Source organism: Pseudorca crassidens, chromosome 4 (genome assembly GCF_039906515.1).
Source record: "Pseudorca crassidens isolate mPseCra1 chromosome 4, mPseCra1.hap1, whole genome shotgun sequence".
Taxonomy (NCBI): Eukaryota; Metazoa; Chordata; class Mammalia; order Artiodactyla; family Delphinidae; genus Pseudorca; species Pseudorca crassidens.
Window position 1 is genome coordinate 29,535,251 of NC_090299.1, and position 19,577 is coordinate 29,554,827.

Sequence of the window (19,577 nt, forward strand, 5' to 3'; positions counted from 1 at the left end):
CTCCTTCTCATGGGTTGAATTGTTGAGAAGAGGTGGGTAGAATTTTAATTATGTGTGGGTAAACACTGTTCATATATGGTGTTTGAACCTGATGTAAAGATTTAGGACAGATTTGCCTAAAAATCCCAAGAGTTGTATTGGTAAAAAAGAGATTGAGACCCCAACCCGAAGGCAAAACCAACCAGGTTTATGCCCCTCCCCATAATCTCCCTCATTTTTTGATAGACTGTGGATTATTTCAGTATTATGTAATCTGCTATGCAAACACAGCTTTAAGTCCCTTCTTCCAATAAGATTGCCATCTATAAACCTGTCTTGTTTAGACATTCTCAAAGTGCCACTTCTTCAAATCATTCCTCTCAAGATGGAAAATTATTGAAGTCTGTCTGATATTCAAAATTTGGGTGTACTTCCATTTATAGCTAGGATTGAATAACAGGGACCAAATTTATCCTTCCATCTGAAACTACAAAGAAAAGGAAAATAATACATGAAATTATATGGTTTTCAGGACACCAAACATCAGGCAACATAAGACAGTTATCCTTGAAAGACAGGAAACAAATTAGATGAGTCCTACTTTTGCCCCAGCTTACTGCTTTAAAAGAGTTTCCAGGCTGTGGTGCAAATAGGAGGAACACAGGAGGAGTTAGCAGACTCCTTGAGTTGTGTTGATGGAGCTGAGAATCCAGGGAGACAAAGGCAGCTAGAGTTCAAAAAACAGAGTACTAAAGAGGAGGGAGAATCCAGAGATATACAGAGTGTTCCCCTGACTATGCAACAGTATACTCATTACTGTATATGTGTGAGGAAACTATCAGAGGCAAGGAAATCCCCCAGAAGACTTAGAGAGATGAGTATGAGCACTCACACAGGGCTGGGTATTGTTCCTTTTCCAGCCAGCCAGTTGGGAAAACCTCAATGTGCCCAGGACATAAGATAGATTGTTCAGAAGGGTTTAGTCTCAGCAGTGGGAAAAAATTAGCCAAACACTGAACATGGCTCTGGTCCCACCTAATACATCTTAAAAGCAAGACCCAAAGGGATAAAATGTTTCCTACTATCTTAATTGTATCCCAGAACAAAGCTCAATATTGATAGGAATAAAAAAATATCCAACATTCAACATGATAAAATTCACAATGTCTGACATCCAATCAAAGATTACAAGGCATGCAAAGAAGCAGGAAATTAGAATATTTAAATAGGTGGAAAATCAATCAATTGAAACCAGAACTGACATATTAGAATTAGCAGATAAAAACACTAAAACAATTATTATAACTGTATTCTCTATGTTTAAAAAAAGTTAAGTAGACATGGAAAAAATAAAAATAGGCAAACTGAACTTCTAGAGATAAAAACTATGATGTCTGAGTTGAAAAATACACTGGATGAGATAAATAGTAGCTTAGACACTGCAGAAGCAAAAGATTAGTGAAGACATGGTAATAGAAACTATTCAAAATTAATGGATCCATGTATAATGACTGGGTTGAGGGAAGGCATGGAAGCTCCTAGGGAAAAAAGTTTCCATGAGGGTAGAAAGAGGCAGAATTGGTGAGCTGATCCTTGGTCTGAGTGTATAGTCAAGGGGGAACTGTGGTTTTGGGTCTGTGGGGTCGCAGACACTAGAACCACTCCCAACTTAGTCATCCACCTTGGTGGGGTAGGGGGTAGGGAGCCTTTGTACTTAGGGTGGTCTGAGTGAATTAAGAACTGTCACGTTGGAGGCTCAGACCAATTTTAATGCTAACATTATGGCTGTGTGATGACTTTCCTATCTTGTACCTGAAGAACCACTCTGGTGATTGCAGCAACCATCGCTATGAAGGCAGTAGTAACATGCTCCAGTGCAGGCTGTGGTGAATGGAGAATTTTCTTGGACTCTACAGGTTTCAGCTGCATTAACAGGCAGAAGCCATGTAGCCTATTCTGCACGCTTAGCTTCTCATAGCCTTTGTGGAGTTCATCATTCTCAGAGAGGATACAATCAATTCTGGTTCTATCTGCAAGCCAAAGGCAAACATGGCTGGTCTTTCATAATAAGTAAGCATTCTGAGGGATTTGGGGGCATATCAAGGGAGGGAGAACCTAGCAGAGAAGAGACTATGGTGTTCCTTTTAGTGTGGCCGTGTGTGTTATACTTTAAACTATCTCTTATTGCTCCTAATGGATAGTTATGCTCCAAATTGAAACTTAAACACTCCAGTTACATAGGAGAAGTTGAGGTATATTTCTTAGCTCTTTATCTGCTAAAATGTTTCTAGAAAAAAGTAACCAAATAAAAAGGAACAAATAATCCTAGAATAGAGATTTTATGGAAATTCTGCCCAGTTTAAACTTTGCCTTCAGATTCCACTAAACTTCATGTATTATTTTGCTTTGTCGTGAGTGACAAAGAGGAAGTTATTGAGATGACTTTGCAACTCTTACCCAATCCATAACCCCTTTTTATCTACTGCCACTATTCTGAGTGGTTGTAGCTACTACATGTGTGGGTTTATTATGTGCCAAGCACTGTTCTACACATTGAGTTAACTCATTGAGCACAGTTCACTTACGTCTCAAATCTACCCTTTTCTATTCCTAAAAATAAAAACACCATCAGCATGTGAAACGTTTCCTGTGGGAAAAATATGGGGTGTAATACAAATAAATGCTGTCTGTACAAGACTTAACTTGATGTAGAATTAAAATTACTTACTTGTAGGTTTCACATGATGAAACTTTATTTGGATTGTCTTTTCCAAAAACCTTAGTATTCAGACGTGCTTGCACTTGAATGTAACGATTTAGGGCCTGTTACACAAAAATAGTTGTAACTATATATAAAGCCATGTAAAACATTAGATCTATAAAAATACTTTTCCCTAAAGTTCATAAAAGGAATGAGAGGGAGTGGTAGAAAGAGATTGTACCAATTTGAACAGAATTGCCCATACATACAAACCTCAAAAATTCCAATAGTTTGTTACTTTCAAGTAAATCTGTTTCCAGAAATACAGTGTCTTCTGTCTCATTGCAGTGGAACTCTACTCAATAGTCTGTACTGGCCTATATGGGAAAAGAATCTAAAAAAGAGTGGATATATGTATATGTATAACTGATTCACTTTGCTGTACACCTGAAACTAACACAACATTGTAAATCAACTGTACTCTAATAAAAATTTTTAGAAAATAAAACAGAGATTAATCCTTTGTCAGTTGCTTCATTTGAAAATATTTTCTCCCATTCTGAAGGTTGTCTTTTCGTCTCGTTTATGGTTTCCTTTGCCGTGCAAAAGCTTTTACGTTTCATTAGGTCCCATTTGTTTATTTTTGTTTTTATTTCCATTTCTCTAGGAGGTGGGTCAAAAAGGATCTTGCTGTGATTTATGTCATAGAGTGTTCTGCCTATGTTTTCCTCTAAGAGTTTGATAGTGTCTGGCCTTACATTTAGTTCTTTAATTCATTTGGAGTTTATTTTTGTGTATGGTGTTAGGTAGTGTTCTAATTTCATTCTTTTACATGTAGCTGTCCAGTTTTCCCAGCACCACTTATTGAAGAGGCTGTCTTTTCTCCACTGTATATTCTTGCATCCTTTATCAAAGATAAGGTGACCATATGTGCATGGGTTTAGAAGCAACTGACAAAGGATTAATCTCCAAAATTTACAAGCAGCTCTCATGCAGCTCAATATCAAAAAAACAAACAACCCAATCCAAAAATGGGCAGAAGACCTAAATAGACATTTCTCCAAAGAAGATATACAGATTGCCAACAAACACATGAAAGAATGCTCAACATCATTAATCATTAGAGAAATGCAAATCAAAACTACAATGAGATATCATCTCACACCAGTCAGAATGGCCATCATCAAAAATTCTACAAACAATAAATGCTGGAGAGGGTGTGGAGAAAAGGGAACCCTCTTGCACTGTTGGTGGGAATGTCAATTGATACAGCCACTATGGAGAGCAGTATGGCGGTTCCTTAAAAAACTAAATATAGAACTACCATATGACCCAGCAATCCCACTACTGGGCATATACCCTGAGAAAACCATAATTCAAAAAGATTCATGTACCACAATGTTCATTGCAGCTCTATTTACAATAGCCAGGACATGGAAGCAACCTAAGTGTCCATCAACAGATGAATGGATAAAGAAGATATGGCCCATACATACAATGGAATATTACTCAGCCATAAAAAGAAACGAAATTGAGTTATTTGTAGTGAGGTGGATGGAACCTAGAGTCTGTCATACAGAGTGAATTAAGTGAGAAAGAGAAAAACAAATACCGTATGCTAACACATATATATGGAATCTAAAAAACAAACAAAAAAAATGGTCATGAAGAACCTAGGGGCAAGACGGGAATAAAGACGCATATCTACTAGAGAATGTACTTGAGGATATGGGAAGGGGGAAGGGTAAGCTGGGACAAAGTGAGAGAGTGGCATAGACATATATACACTACCAGATGTAAAATAGATAGCTAGTGGGAAGCAGCTGCATAGCACACAGAGATCAGCTCTGTGCTTTGTGACCACCTAGAGGGGTGGGATAGGGAGGATGGGAGGGAGGGAGATGCAAGAGGGAAGAGAGATGGGGATATATGTTTATGTATAACTGATTCACTTTGTTGTAAAGCAGAAACTAACACACCATTGTAAAGGAATTATACTCCAATAAAGATGTTAAAAAAATAATAAAATAAAAGAGGCTTTATTTTTAACAACTCCTTTTACTTCTGTCTCTTCTTTAACATGTTTTTCACTTTTCACTAAGTATTTAGATAAGGATAAGGATATAATGATCTAAATGTATATCTGTGTCTAAATCCATATCTATATCCTTATCCATATCTTTGTCTCTCTCTATTTTATCTCTGTCTCCATCTATTCACAATGTAATAGATTGCTGGCATGGCAAGATGATTGAAATAATTCTTCTGTCCCTATATGCTTGCCACTTAGCACTATAGCTTTTTATCACTCTTCCCATCAAGAGGTAAGGCCTATTTCCCCATCCTCAGAATATGTTTACCCTTCTGACTTGCTATGATCAATAGAATAAAGCAGAGGTGACATTGTGTGGCTTCAAGGGCTAAGTCTTAAAAAGCCTCGCAGGAGACAGAACCTCATAAAGAAGGTTCTCTTTTCTCCAGAAGGAAGCTTAGCACATACTCTGCAAAAAAAGTAATGATAAAACTGGATAAAAATTTTCAAAAACAATAATTTAAAGACTCTGGAAATTGACCAGAGACACACAATTTAAGCAGTATTGATGCAGGAAAAATGACTGAACTGCTGTAAGAACAGTGAGAGTCTGTGGAGTTTTAGACTGGGGGTGCTTCCGTTCTGCATTCCATACCCCATCAACTCCATAGCACAGAGTCTACCAGAGTGGCGCACACTGTGAGAACAGGCAGTCTAAGTGCCTGAATGGGCCAATTGATTTGGAACAGAATGCAAAAAACATATGCCCAAGGGGGTATTGATAAAAATAACGCTTTCTGGCAAATATGCAGGAAGGCCAACATTGCAGTTAGTCTGAGATCACACTGGTTGGAACAAGTAACAGATCAGCAGATCAGCCAGAAATTTAACAAGGAGATCTAGGAAATGAGATAGCTAAAGTGGGTTTGATAAGCTCCCACATATCCCTAGAGCTCAGGAAGGTTGCATGTGTGCACAAGGACATACATACAGGAGAGACTGGAAAGCATTCAAGCTATCTAGTTATCATTGGCTGAACATGGGGCCGTGAGGCCTTATGCATGCGAAAGTAAAATAAGGAACAAATTTCTAAACCGACTGAAGTTTCAAAGCATTCCCCAAGCCACACATAGAGCCAATGGCAAAGGGTAGAAGCCTTACTGACTCTAAGCAAAATCACTGATCAATCATTAGCTGCCTACTGAGTTACTCTAATTCAGGAGAAATCCTAGGGAGCCAGATTTAAAAGTAAAAAGAAAAGAAAAGAAAGCTGAGACATTGGTGCCCATACACTGCAGGTGAAACAGACTTCCAAGACTTAGTCCAGGGAAGTCATTGAACAAACTAATAAATAAACAACAGCAATGCTTTCCACAGGGAAGAAATCAGAATTGAAAGTTGCTATAGTATATTCTCTAAAGTGCCCAATTTTCAACAAAATTTATGCGACAGCAAAAAAATACATCTAGGAAAGTGTGACCCATTCACAGGGAAAAAATAAGCCAATAGAAACTATCTTGAGAAGGACCAGATGCTAGGCTTAGAAGATAAAGACTTCAAAGCAAAGCAACTGTCATAAATATATTCAAAGAACTAGTGAAAAGTATGATTAAAGAATTAAAAGAAGTATGATGTCAGGGACTTATCAAGTAGAGATTAGCAATAGAAAAAATAAATTATTTTTAAAAAGAAGCAAATGGAAAATCTGGAGTTGAAAAATATAAAAACTTTAATGAAAAGTTTACTAGAGGATCTCGAAAGCAAATTTGAGCTGGCAGAAAAAATGAATCAGGAAACTTGAAGCTAGGTCAATACAGATGCTCCAATCTGAAGAAAAGATAGAAAAAGGAATAAAGAAAAATGAACAGAGCCTCTGAGACCTGTGGGATACATTACATACCCACATATGTGTAATGGGAGTCCCAGAAGGAAAGGAGAGAGAATGAACACAATTTTGGAAGAAATAATAGCCGAAAATTTCTCAGATTTGATAGAAATCATTACTTTTCACATCCAAGAAGATTAAAGAACTCCATGGGGTAAACAGAAAGATTTCAACATCTGGACATATCAAATTGCCAAAAGACAAAGAGAAAATCTTGAAAGCAGCAAGAGAAGAGCAACTTATCATGTACAAGAGAACCATATTAATATGAATAGCTAACTTCTCATTAGAAAGAGTGGTGACCAAAAGGCAATGGCATAACATCGTCAAAATTCTAAAAGAAAAAATCTCTCAATGAAGAATTATATCCAGCCATGCCATGCCAAGCTTATGGGAGCCTGAGACAAAGGAAAATGAGTAATACTGATCCTGTCTTTAATTTTCTTTATAAAATGGCAATTCTAATCAATAAGAAAAGACCAATTATTCAATAAATGATATTCAGAAAACTGGATAATTAAAAAATATTCTTACACGAAAATCAATTCCAGATGAATCAAGTATTTAAACACATAAACGACAAAATTAGACATCTTTGAAGAAATTATGAACTTTTTTCATTATTTTGAAATGAAGAAGGACTTTCTTTTTGTTGCTGTTGTTTCCTTTTTGTTTGTTTTTATTTTTATTGAAATATAGTTGATTTGCAATGTTTCAGGCGTACAGCAAAGTGATTCAGTTATACATATTCTTTTACATATTCTTTTCTATTATAGGTTATATTGAATAAGATATTGAATATAGTTCTCTGTGCTATACAATGGGTCCTTGTTGTTTATCAATTTTATATATAATAGTCTGTATCTGTTAACCCCAAATTCCAAATTTATCCCTCACCCCCTTTCCTCTTTGGTAACCATAAGTTTGTTTTTTATGTATGCGAGTCTATTTCTGTTTTGTAAGTAAGTTCATTTATATTTTTTTTATACTCCACGTATAAGTGGTATCGTATGACATTTGTCTTTCTCTGTCTGACTTACTTTACTTAGTATGATAATCTCTAGGTAGGTGTGGAAAAAAGGGAACCCTCCTACACTGTTGGTGGGAATGTAAATTGGTGCAGCCATTATGGAGAACAGTATGGAGGTTCCTTAAAAAACTAAAAATAGAGTTACCATATGATCCAGCAATCCCACTCCTGGGCATATATCTGAAGAAAGCTCTAACTCAAAAAGATACATGCACCCCAATGTTCATAGCAGCACTATTTAAAATAGCCAAGACATGCAAGCAACCTAAATGTCCATTGACAGATGAGTGGATAAAGAATATGTGGTACATATATACAATGGAATATTACTCAGCCATAAAAAAGAATGAAATAAAAATATTTTATATTTTACTCTTCATGGATTTTATTGCATCAATTTTGATTTTAAAATATTGCATTAAAATATATTTCTTGATTACTGAGATTTTTGGTTTCTCTTAAATTTTGTCCCCAAGGTGAGTGTCGTATTTGCCTCACACCAGTTCCAGTCCTAACCACAAAAACTGTTTCAAAAATGAAGGTGAAATAAAGACATCACGGATAAACAAAGACTGAGCATATTTGTTGCTAGTAGACCTGGCTTACAAGAAATACTAAATAAGCCTGAAAGGAAAAACAGAATATGGAAACTCAAATCCATATCAATAAATAAAGAACACTGGTACTTACATAGGTAAATATATAAAAGTCAGTATAAATATACTTTTTCCCTCTTTTCTTCTCTTATTTAAAATATCATTGCATGAAACTATAATTATAAAAATATATTGTTGGGCAAATAGCACATAAAGATCTAATATGTATGACGATAATAGTTCAAAGTGGGATGGGGGATAGAGATATATTCAAACAAGGAAATGAGATCAAACAGTAACTAAAGCATCAGAAGTGAGCATCAGAAATGGTAAATATGTGAATTAATGTAAAAGACTATATGTTTCTCCTTTCTTTTAACTTCTTTAAAAGACATAAAAATGTACGAAGAAATAATTATGACATATAAGACAATAATAGCACAGAACAGGGGAGAGAGAATTCAGTTACACTGGAACAAAGTTTAACTTTTACTGTCCTCCTCTTAGAACACTGCCTTGTGACCATGACACAGGGATGATAAGAAGCTACGTGGAGGGGCTTTTGGAAGACTTGTGTTGGGAAAATATCATCAGTTTGGAGTAAAGAAAGAAAGACAATACAGAATGAAAAGAGGCCCTTGGTCCATCAGTTTTCTGAGGGCAGGAAGCAGAAATCTAGTTGAGAAAGCTATTCAGCTACAAACATAGATTTTTTTTTTTTTTACCAAAAAGGAAAGATGTCACAGAAAGCAGAGCTGATAGTCTGGAGGGCAGAGCCAAGAATAACTGAGAACAATGGATTAGGGAACTACCAATAAATTGATGTAGCTGGTCGTAGGAAATAAGGCCAATAAACAAAAATCAGTAGTTTTTCTATATGCCAGCAATACAAACTGAAAAATAAAATTAAAAGTACCATTCTCTACCTTCCAAATACATTAAACACTTAGGGATAAATTTATCAAAATATGTGCAAGATCTGTACACTGAAAACTATAAAACTTTATTGAGAGAAATTAATGAATTGCCAAACAAATGGATAGATATACCATGTTCGTAGATTGGAAGATTCAATATTTTTAAGATGTCAGTTCTCTTATATTGATCTTGGGATTCAACTCAATCTCAGTCAAAATCCTAATGGACTTTTTTTGGATAGAAATTTATGTCAATTCAACATGTAATATAAAACCACAAAACCCATAAGAGCCAAAGCAATTTTGAAAGAGAATCAGTAAAGTTTTGGAGAACTTAACACTCCCTGATTTCAAGATTTACTACAAAGCTACAGTAACAAAAAAGGTGAGGTATTTATATAAGAATAGATGTGTAGAACAATGAAAGAGAATGAATATACTAGATATGTTTACATACATATGGACAATTTTTGACAAAGATATCAAGGTAGGTATAGTTTTTCTTTTATTTTTTTAAACAAGTAATACTGAAATAATTAGATAGAAGATACCAGTTGTATTGAAGAAAATGAATTTTGATCCATAATACTTGACTATATTAAAAAATTAACTTGAATTGATTAGAGAACTGAGTGAAAAATTAAAACCATAAAACTCCTAGAAGAAAATATTTGGGACAGGTGAAGGTTTCTTAGGACATACAAACAAGTATTAAATATAAAAGAGTTTATAAATTAGACTTTATTAAAAACCTCTGCTCTTCAAAATATACCAAAAAGAATATGTTAAAGCAAGCTATAGACTAGGAGGAATAAAATTAGAAAGAATTTGATTTTGTTTGGTAAATTTGAGGATTTGCATGTCCTGTGATCCAGCACTTTCATTCTTAGAGATTATTCCCTAGAGAGACTCTTATATGATCCAGGCATGTGTGTGTGTGTGTGTATTTGTGTGTGTGTGTGGGGGGGTTATTTCCATTTTAAAATCCCATTCCATCCCCACCTTTCACCCCCAGCCTTCTCCTGCCAAATGGGCACACACACACGCACACAACTTTGTTAATAGAATCTTCCTATTTCTTTTTAGTCCTTCTTTCAGGGTTAATTACCTTCTGTGCCCACCTGCCATGTTCATGTCCTTTAATCTCCAGGGGTCTTGAAGTCAAAATCCTTTTGGCGTGTGTGTGTGTGTGTGTGTGTGTGTGTGTGTGTGTGTGTGTGTGTGTACTCTATCTGCAACAGGAATGGGGATGTATGACAAAGAAAGAACAGTGTTTACAACATGCTCATGTGTCATATGGTGAAACATTCTTAAATTTGGCTTTACTGGGCTTCTCAGTTAACTTCTTGTAAATTTATTCCTAATGAACTGCACAGAGTTGACAACAGGAAAGACCATATCCCACAGCAAAACTAACTAGGGGGTGTTTCTGTCTCAGTAAGGAGGGGAGTTGTATTAGTAATGATATTTTGATGGTCTGAGGGAAGTAGCTTCATGTACTTCTAACTTACATATATATACACACATATATATGTATATTCTATCTGCAACAGGAATATTTATATTAATATATAATAATTATATATAATATTAAATTAATTGACTTCATTTGTTGAACACTTTTAGGATTACAGAAAAATAAGCAGAAAGCACATAGAATTTCCATATACCCCATCCTCCCCACCCCCAGTTTCCCCTTTTATTAACATCTTGCATCAGTGTGGTATATTTGTAGCAATCAATGAGCCAGTATTGATACATTATTAATAATTAAAGCCCATAGTTTACATTGGGGTTCATTCTTTGTAAGTTCTATGGATTTTGACAAATATTTACTGACATGTATCCACCATTACACTATCATACTGAATGATTTCACTGCCCTAAAAATCCTCTGTGCTCTCTATTCATCCCTCCTTCCCCCTCCCTCGGAACCTCTGACAACCACTGATCCTTTTACTGTCTCCACAGTTTTTTCTTTTCCAATGTCATAAGGTTGAAATTATACAGTATGTAGCCTTTTCAGATTGGCTTCTCTCACTTGGCAATATGCATTTAACAGAATTTTAAATAAAAACATGTGACTACAAAGTTTGTTGAAAATACCACTAAGTAAATACCACTAAGTGTAGTTTCATCATAAGGCCCCAAAACTGGTGATCAAAAAAAAAAAAAAAAAAAAAAAAGACAGAGCTCTGCTTTTTAACTTGTTGCTGAGGTAGATAATTTTTTCGGTTTTTCTTAAGCCATTAGATTAATGTTTATTGTTACTGCATCAAGTAAAAAGTGCTCTGTGAACAACCAATTTGGAGCGTCCCTACAGGTCCTTATGCGGTGCTCTCTGTTTAAGTTGCATATTCTATGCACATTTTCATGGACCAGTCGTACTCCTGAGATAAAATCTCAATGATTTTCACAAATCATTGGTTGTCAGGATATTGGTTGCGAGGATTAAATGAGAATGTGTGTGCCATGATTAAAGCAAAACCTACTTTAGGGAGTAAATATGAGGATGAAATGTAATAATACATTTTAAATACTCAGAACACTTCCTGGAACATAGTAAATGTTCAGTAAATATTGCCTGTTATTATTTTTGGCACAACTGCTGATTTCCCTTCCTCTATAAAGGCCATTGTGTAAGAAGGAGAGTGCCCTTGAACGTTGATGGGAGAAGCAGCAAGTTAAAGAGGAAGTGGATCGGTGGTTAAGAGCTCTGGCCATGGAGTAAGGTCACATGTGTTCAAAAGTCTAGTTTTGCTAGTTACTGGCTATTGCTTGAAGTTGCTTGACCCCTCTCTAAGACTGACTTCCTCCTATGTAAATGAGGAGAGTAATAATTCCTATCTAAGTAGTTCTTTGCCAGGGGCCCTGACATTGGGTCTGCTCGAAAGCAATGATTAAGGCACCATCATGAGAGGGTTACAGCCTACACTCTGGACCATCTGGGTAAATCCTGGCCCCTTTGATTTTTTTTTTTAATTATGCTTTATTATTTGCTCTCCATATAAAATAAATAAGGGACATGTGCCCTACTGACCTCTCAGGGGTTTTGTTACATGATGTAGATCGTGTGTGACTTCAATGTTAATTCAGTATGCATTGAGCATCGTCATAGGTGCTATGGGTAAGAAGACCAATAAGGCAAGGTTTCTGTCCTCCCTGAGCTTATCCAGAAGAGGGAAATAAACACAACCATAATTATGTGTAATGAAGTGTCAGAGGTGTTCTCAAGGAGGTTTATACAGGGCAAAGCTTGGGCACAAATGAAACAATTGTCTCCACCTGGGGTTAATGAGGAACGGCTCCTTGGAGGGGGTGACACCCAACCCAACTTGTGAACATGCTTGGCTTACCTCAGGGTGGCATCCAATTGAAAATGAGCTGAGGTCCTGAGGTATCTCAGACACTTTTGGATGTCATCATCTACATTTGAACTTGGAGAAACTAGTTGGACAGCTGGGATCAGTTTCAGAAGTACTAAGGCCTGGTGATGAAAATTTAAAACACTGTTTGGTTGATGAAATTTTATCATTTTATTCAGTGTTTATTTAAAGCATTAATAAATGCAGAAAGACGGAAAGAATGAGAAAAATCACGATTGTCTGACCCCCAGTGTAAAAATCGATGCAGATCATCAAGAATAGATGTTTCACTTTAAACAGTAGGGGAAAGATTCTTTGGAGAACAGGATAGTCTCTCAGTTTTAAAGTATGAGCCCACAGATAACTTATTGATTACAAAGGGACAAAATATAATTTTATATTTAGGGCCTTTATAATGGAGAGATCACCACATTAACCAGGTGATGGAGCTTGGCACTTCCACTAGTGGGATAGTCTGAAGTCCTGTCTCCTGATGTTATGTGATGGGAGGTATGTAGCATCACCTACAATGTGTTCTTGCCAGAAATGTTCAACTTGAACCTAAACACAAGGAAACAGACAAATCCAGAATATGGAATGTTCTGCAGGACTCTTCAAATGATTTAATATTATAAACAGAGGAATCAATGGTATAGATAAAAATTGAGGGAGTCTAAACAGGCATAACAGCCAAATGAAATAAATCAACCTTGATTAGATCCTGGGCTGAAAAAATAATCTAGCAAAAAAGACAGGATGAAACAATTGAGGAAATTTGGATATGACTGCATGTTGAATGTTGTTATTGAACTAACGATGATTTTCTCAGGTGTCGTACTTGTGTGAAGTGTGTAGAGGAATCACCTACTCTTGAGAACTGAAATATTTAGGGGTGAAGTGTCCTGATGTATGCAGCTTAATTTTTGGATGGTTGAGAAAAGAAGATCTGAGTGTGTGTATAAGGGGAGGGGAAAAGGAGGGAAGACAGGAGATCAGGCGTGGCAAAAACGTTACTACTTAATGAATCTAGGTGAGGTTATATGGGTGTTTATTGTATTGTTCTTTGACATTTTTCAATACCAAAATAAAACATACTTCTTATTTTAAAACAAGGTTTAAAAATGGTCCTAATATTATCTTCTGCTTATTAATGTGTATAAATATACATATAGACATATATTGTTTACCAATACAAATCATTTGCTTTGCATGTTTTTAATACAATGGAAAACTTACCTTCTAGGCTTGTTAATAATAACATCCAACATTAGGATAATACATTACTTGGTACAAAATAGTGCTCAATAATTGCATGAATGTATGATCCTGAAAGTTACTTAAAGTATTAATCATGCGTTAATGTAAATGTATAGTTATATTCAGTTTTGCACAAATCATATAATAAACTGAAAATGTATGATTAACACCAAGGAGACTGAAACTTACATATGTACATGTGTCTACCTAGATGCATACACAATTGTAATGTGTAAGTTTGGGTGTCTTTACTACTTTATCACTTCTATTATCCTGCCCTTTTTCAAGTGTTATGCAGAACTAGTGATAGCACAATTTCTGAAGCACTTCAGCTTGTATAGTTAGTTGAATTAGGATATCCTATATCACAAATAGAGACATAGAAATACATATCATTCTTATGACTATCACGTTGCTGAATACTATCTCAACTTAATAATTTAATTAAAACTTATTGCTTCAAAATGTGTGGAGACAGCCTCAATATTTTCTGTATTCTTTTCTTAGACTGACAATCTTTTGCAGAAGGAAATCCTGCCTTATCTACATGTCACTAGATCACATTGTACTATACTCTGCATAATATGGGCATAACATATTACAGTAGTAGTAATAGTAGTAGTAGTGATGGTAAGATAGGAAGACATTATTTATACTCAAAAAGTCTCAGAACACCTCAATAAATTGTTTTAACTCCCAGTTTAACAGATGCTGCTTTGCACATGGTAGGCAACAGAAATACTTGTTTAATAAGGATTATTTAAATGATCTACCTTAGGACTTAAATTTAAGTTGATTTGATCAATCAGAAACACTTATTAAGCACATTCTGGGTGCCAGGCACTGTATTTGGCACTAGAGAAAGAAATAAATAAAAGTCCCTATCCTTGAGTAGATCATAATACAGTATAGGGTACAAGTATACAAGTGTATATCATGCAGTATAATTTGGCAAGTGTTGTGAATTTTCAGTGGTTTTGTGTAAATGCCAGAAAGCAAACTCTGCTGATGTAGATAGTATTCCCCTTCATTTTTGAAAGTCATTTTCACTGGATGGACAGCTTTTATCTTTCAGCACCATTAAGATGTTGCTCTACTGTCCTTTTGTTACACAGTTTCTGACAAAAAGTCTGCTGTCATTCTTCTCTTTGTTATTCTCTATGTAATAATTTTTCCCCCTCTAGTTGCCTTGAAAATTTTCTCTTTATTTTTTTCCAGTGGTTTGACTATGATGTGCCTGGGTGTGTGTGTGGGGGGGAGGGGTTTATCCTGTTCAGGGTTCTCCGTACTTTTTAGATTTATGGGTTTTTGTCTTTCATTAATTTCAGAAAATTTGGGCATTATCTCTTTAAGTGATTCTTCCCTGTTCTCTCTCTCCTCCTTGTAGGAATATACTTACATCTATGTTAGACTGATGACATCTCACAGCTCTTGGATGCTCTTTTCTGTTTCATCACTCCTTTTTGTCTTTGTGTTTAATTTTGGATAATTTTCATTTTTCTGTGTTCAAAGTCACTGATTCTTTCCTCAGCTGTGCTTATTAAAGGAATTCTTGATCTCTTATATCATGATTTTTTTCCATTTGGTATTTTTTATAGTTTCCATTTCCTTTCTGAAATTCTCCATCTGTTTGTGCATGTTGCCCACCTTTTCCACCATGTACTTTAACAAATTATTTATAGTTATTTTAAAGTCCTTATGTGTATATATGTCCATGCCACTCTCTTACTTTGTCCCAGCTTACCCTTCCCCCTCCCCATATCCTCAAGTCCATTCTCTAGTAGGGCATATATATACACTACCAAACGTAAAATAGATAGCTAGTGGGAAGCAGCCGCATAGCACAGGGAGATCAGCTCGGTGCTTTGTGACCACCTAGAGGGGTAGTATAGGGAGGGTGGGAGGGAGGGAGACGCAAGAGGGAAGAGATATGGGAACATATGTATATGTATAACTGATTCACTTTGTTATAAAGCAGAAACTAACACACCATTGTAAAACAGTTATACTCCAATAAAGATGTTAAGAAAAAGAAAAGTCCTTATGTGAAGTCCAACATCTAGGTCATTGTTTCTGGTTTTGTTAATTGATTTGTCTCTTGACAATGTGTCATTTTTTTCCTTGCTTTTTTGAGTCTTTTTTTTTTTAATGTATTGTGTACATTGTGTGTTGAATAATAATAGACCTTGAGTTAAATAGCATCAGATCTAGGAATAGTCACTCTTCTTCTGTTAGGTTATTAGCATGGGATATTGAATCAATCTAGTCAGTATTTAACATATTATTGACTGGGGGATTTTTGCAGAAACTAAGGACTTGTGGCCAGCGATCTTTTATGTAAGTGAATATTGAAACACCCACGTTTGAGTAAATATCAACAACTTTTTTTGCACTTAATGTATTTATTTGAAACTTTGTACATGTCTTACTAAAGCATTCTAATATTTTGTTAGAGTGTGATAGGCAGTATAGCAGGCACCTCTGTGCAGGAGAACAGAACATCTATTACAAATATACCATGTTTCACTGCAATTTCCCCTGGAAGAGCAGACTCTAACACTTTCTGGGAGCATTTTTTTTAGTCCTGTGGGTATTATTTCCTCTAGAATTGCTTCTTTTATTTTACCTGATAGTCGACAAGGTGGCTCTTTATGGGTGGGTTCTTTTACAAATTCCACAAGACGGACCAGGTGTCACTGCATTCACCAGAATGATGAAAACTTTATGATAATAAAATTGCATTTATAATATACACAAGTTTGGAACAAAATCCTAACAGAGCAAAATGTGAATGATAACGACAATCATAAGTTGTATAATGAACCTTGATCAATTTTAAGCTCTGACAACTTCCCACAGTGATGTTAATTGTATCACTCTCTAAAAGCGTACTAATATGTCTCCGGTCAATAAATTGTTAAGCAAGATTTGGCTTTCATTATTGCTATTGTCACCCTCAGTGAAATCAGAGACTTCAAAATCTTCCACCAGCGGATTGTCATTACCTTGTCCTTTGTGTGGGGCTTGGGGTACTGAGAAGTTTTCTTGGTATTTCTTCTCCACCCTCAGCTTTTATTCACTCTGGCTCACCTGCCTCAGTCCATGGTCTTGCCCCTCTCCCAGCTGTTGCTTATTAGTCAGTGGTGGACTTGTAGTGGGGGTAGTAGAAGTTCTTGGTTTTCCTGGTCCAGACTCAGTGTCTAGGCTTCAAAAGTGTGTCCTTCTGAGTATTCATTCCCTTACGTTCTGTGGCAGCCAAACTCTGCCTTGAATCTGTGGTGGGTTTGGGGCAGGAGAAATATTCCTTCCCCTCCCCCAGCAGGACTAAATCTTTACTTTTTTTTTTTTTTTCTTGCGGTACACGGGCCTCTCACCCCTATGGTCTCTCCCATTGCGGAGCACAGGCTCCGGACGCGCAGGCTCAGCGGCCATGGCTCACGGGACCAGCTGCTCCGCGGCATGTGGGATCTTCCCAGACCGGGGCACGAACCCGTGTCCCCTGCATCGGCAGGCGGACTCTCAACCACTGCGCCACCAGGGAAGCCCAATCTTTTTTTATTGGTGCAGAATACTGGTACAAGACTGTTTTCTTCACATCCTCCAGGAAAGATATCTTTTGTTTCTACCCTCCCTACAGAAGCAATGGGTCTGTGCCTCGTTCTTAGGGGCAGCAAGGAGGATTTCCTACCCACCCCCCAGGTGCTGGGGGGAAGGGGTAAGAATGTCTGTTGTCCTTCCTCCAGCAGCTTAAGGCTTTTATTTTTTATGAGAGGAGGGTCCACAGAAGCAGGCAGTGTTTTATGCCTGTTCGTCAGAGTCACCAGGTCACCACTGCAGTCCTGTGCCATTGAGGAGGCTTGTTCTCATCTCCTGCCCTGCCCTTACTCTTTCTCATAAGTATCTGGTGGAGGTTTGTGCAGAAAGCATGCGATTGCAAACTTCCCTATGTCTGGCACTTCCTGTTATTCTAAAGTGATCCGGTAACCCACTCTCAGCCTTTAGGGATTTGTTAATTTTTTCTGGTTTCTTCTTACTCACTTCTATTATAGCGCCCTTTCCCTCTATGCTTTGCCAAAGATGAATCAGTTCGTGTATCCTTGTCTCTCAGAGGGACTTTTCACTGTGGAATTCAGTTCCCTTGGTTGCCTCCTTACCTCAACTCTCACGAAAAGTTATGATTTTGTAGATAATTCTGGGGGTTTTTTTTTTTGTTTTTGTTATGGTGGGATCAACATTTTGTTGTTTTTAAAAAATGAATACATTTGTTATCTTTAATATACTCATCAATAAAATGAGAAAAGGTCATTTAAAAATTGGACACCTCTGTGGTTGTCTGACTGAAGTGCAGTTACTGAAACCTGAGAATTTCATATCAGGATAAATAAGTAGCTGAATCATGTTGGGGCTGGTATTCACAAGGGGGAAGTTTTCTTCGGGTATGGTTAGAAGGGTAGAGCATGTGAAGGCCCCATTAGCGTGTCTTTCTGGGAGTCATACAGAGAGAATATTGTTGCTCATCCTTCCAGTCTACCTACTTTATATAATCTAAAATGCTGGTTTTCTTCCAGGCATTGTTGTGATATTTTGGAAAATTACAAAGATGTTCTCTATTTGCTTTCTGTGGGTCCCAGCAGAAAGATGTCACACTGAAATAGGGTAGTTTAAGAAGAGGAGTTAATTAAGGGATGATTTACAAAGGCATAAGCAGTGTGTAGAGATATTACCAGGGAGACTGCTGTACTGCAGTGCCAATGACAGTAGGGCTCTGCTATCATCAAGGGCTGAAAGGGAGAGAAGAGGGAGCAGCTGGAGAAAATTTGTAGAAAAAGAGCTGTGTTGACAGGGCCACCCAGGTGGCATTGTGACCTTTGGTTTATGGGTACAGCTTGTCCCTGGTGACCCCAAAGGGAGGGACCCAAAGGAATAAATACTTCAACTTTACTGTCCTTCCTTATCTACTGCCTGTGGTCTCTGTGGATTGTCCCCATCCACGAGCAGTGATGTGCCCGTACAGATGAGCGTCCCAGGGCACAGAGCAGTAGGGAAAGTGGAGAGTGTATCTCGAGAGGCACGTAGGAGATCTTCCGCACATCTAGGAACTCTGGATGGGACATGGAAACTCTCCCTTGTTCAGTTTTTCTACCTTATTTTGTAGACAATAGCACTTTTCAGGCTTTTCATTATTTCTTGGAAAAACTTTTAACAAGGTTTGTTTTGTTGACCAGATATCACTGGTTAAAGAAACTCCATGACATTGTACCAGATGACCTTCTTCAGAGTAGAATGAATGAATTTATAGACCAAAGTCACTGAATTAGGATGACCAACTGACTCTTCCTGAACTCTTACTGGTTCAATCTCTAAGCTGGCGCGGGAGCCTTAATTCTCTCCCCTTAGTCCTTGGGAATTCTTGTAAGGAGGATGTTATGGTAGGCAGCTACCTTAATCAGGCTACAGTACAGTCAGGGTCTGCTTGTGAGTGACCTTCTCTGTCCTGTACCTCATTCTCTGTATCTCCAGTCTCGGGGTGGGGTGATGAGCATAAGTGTCAGAAAATTCAAAATGAGCTCCTCAGCAGCAATGGCTGGAGACCCTGGGGAAGATTGGTCACTGTCTCTTGCTGAAGTCAGAGAAAAGGTAAGTTATTTTAAGCCAGACTTATAGGCAGCCCTTGAGGCAGAGAGGCAGAGCTGCAAACAGCAACAGGCCCTGCCAAGAATGACTAAGCAAGGAACAGATCAAGAAGGGAACTATTACGAGTCACAAGGCAGATTCCACAACCTTGCCTGTGCACCTACACAATCAGCAGGAACTT

General features: G+C 37.1%; 1 long non-coding RNA gene across 3 annotated transcripts in view; it reads left to right on the plus strand.

Moving 5' to 3' along the window:
* The window catches only part of LOC137223488 (uncharacterized), a 253,335-nt gene that overhangs the window by 144,853 nt on the left and 88,905 nt on the right, over positions 1-19,577 (plus strand). The gene's annotated exons all lie outside the window — the stretch shown is intronic.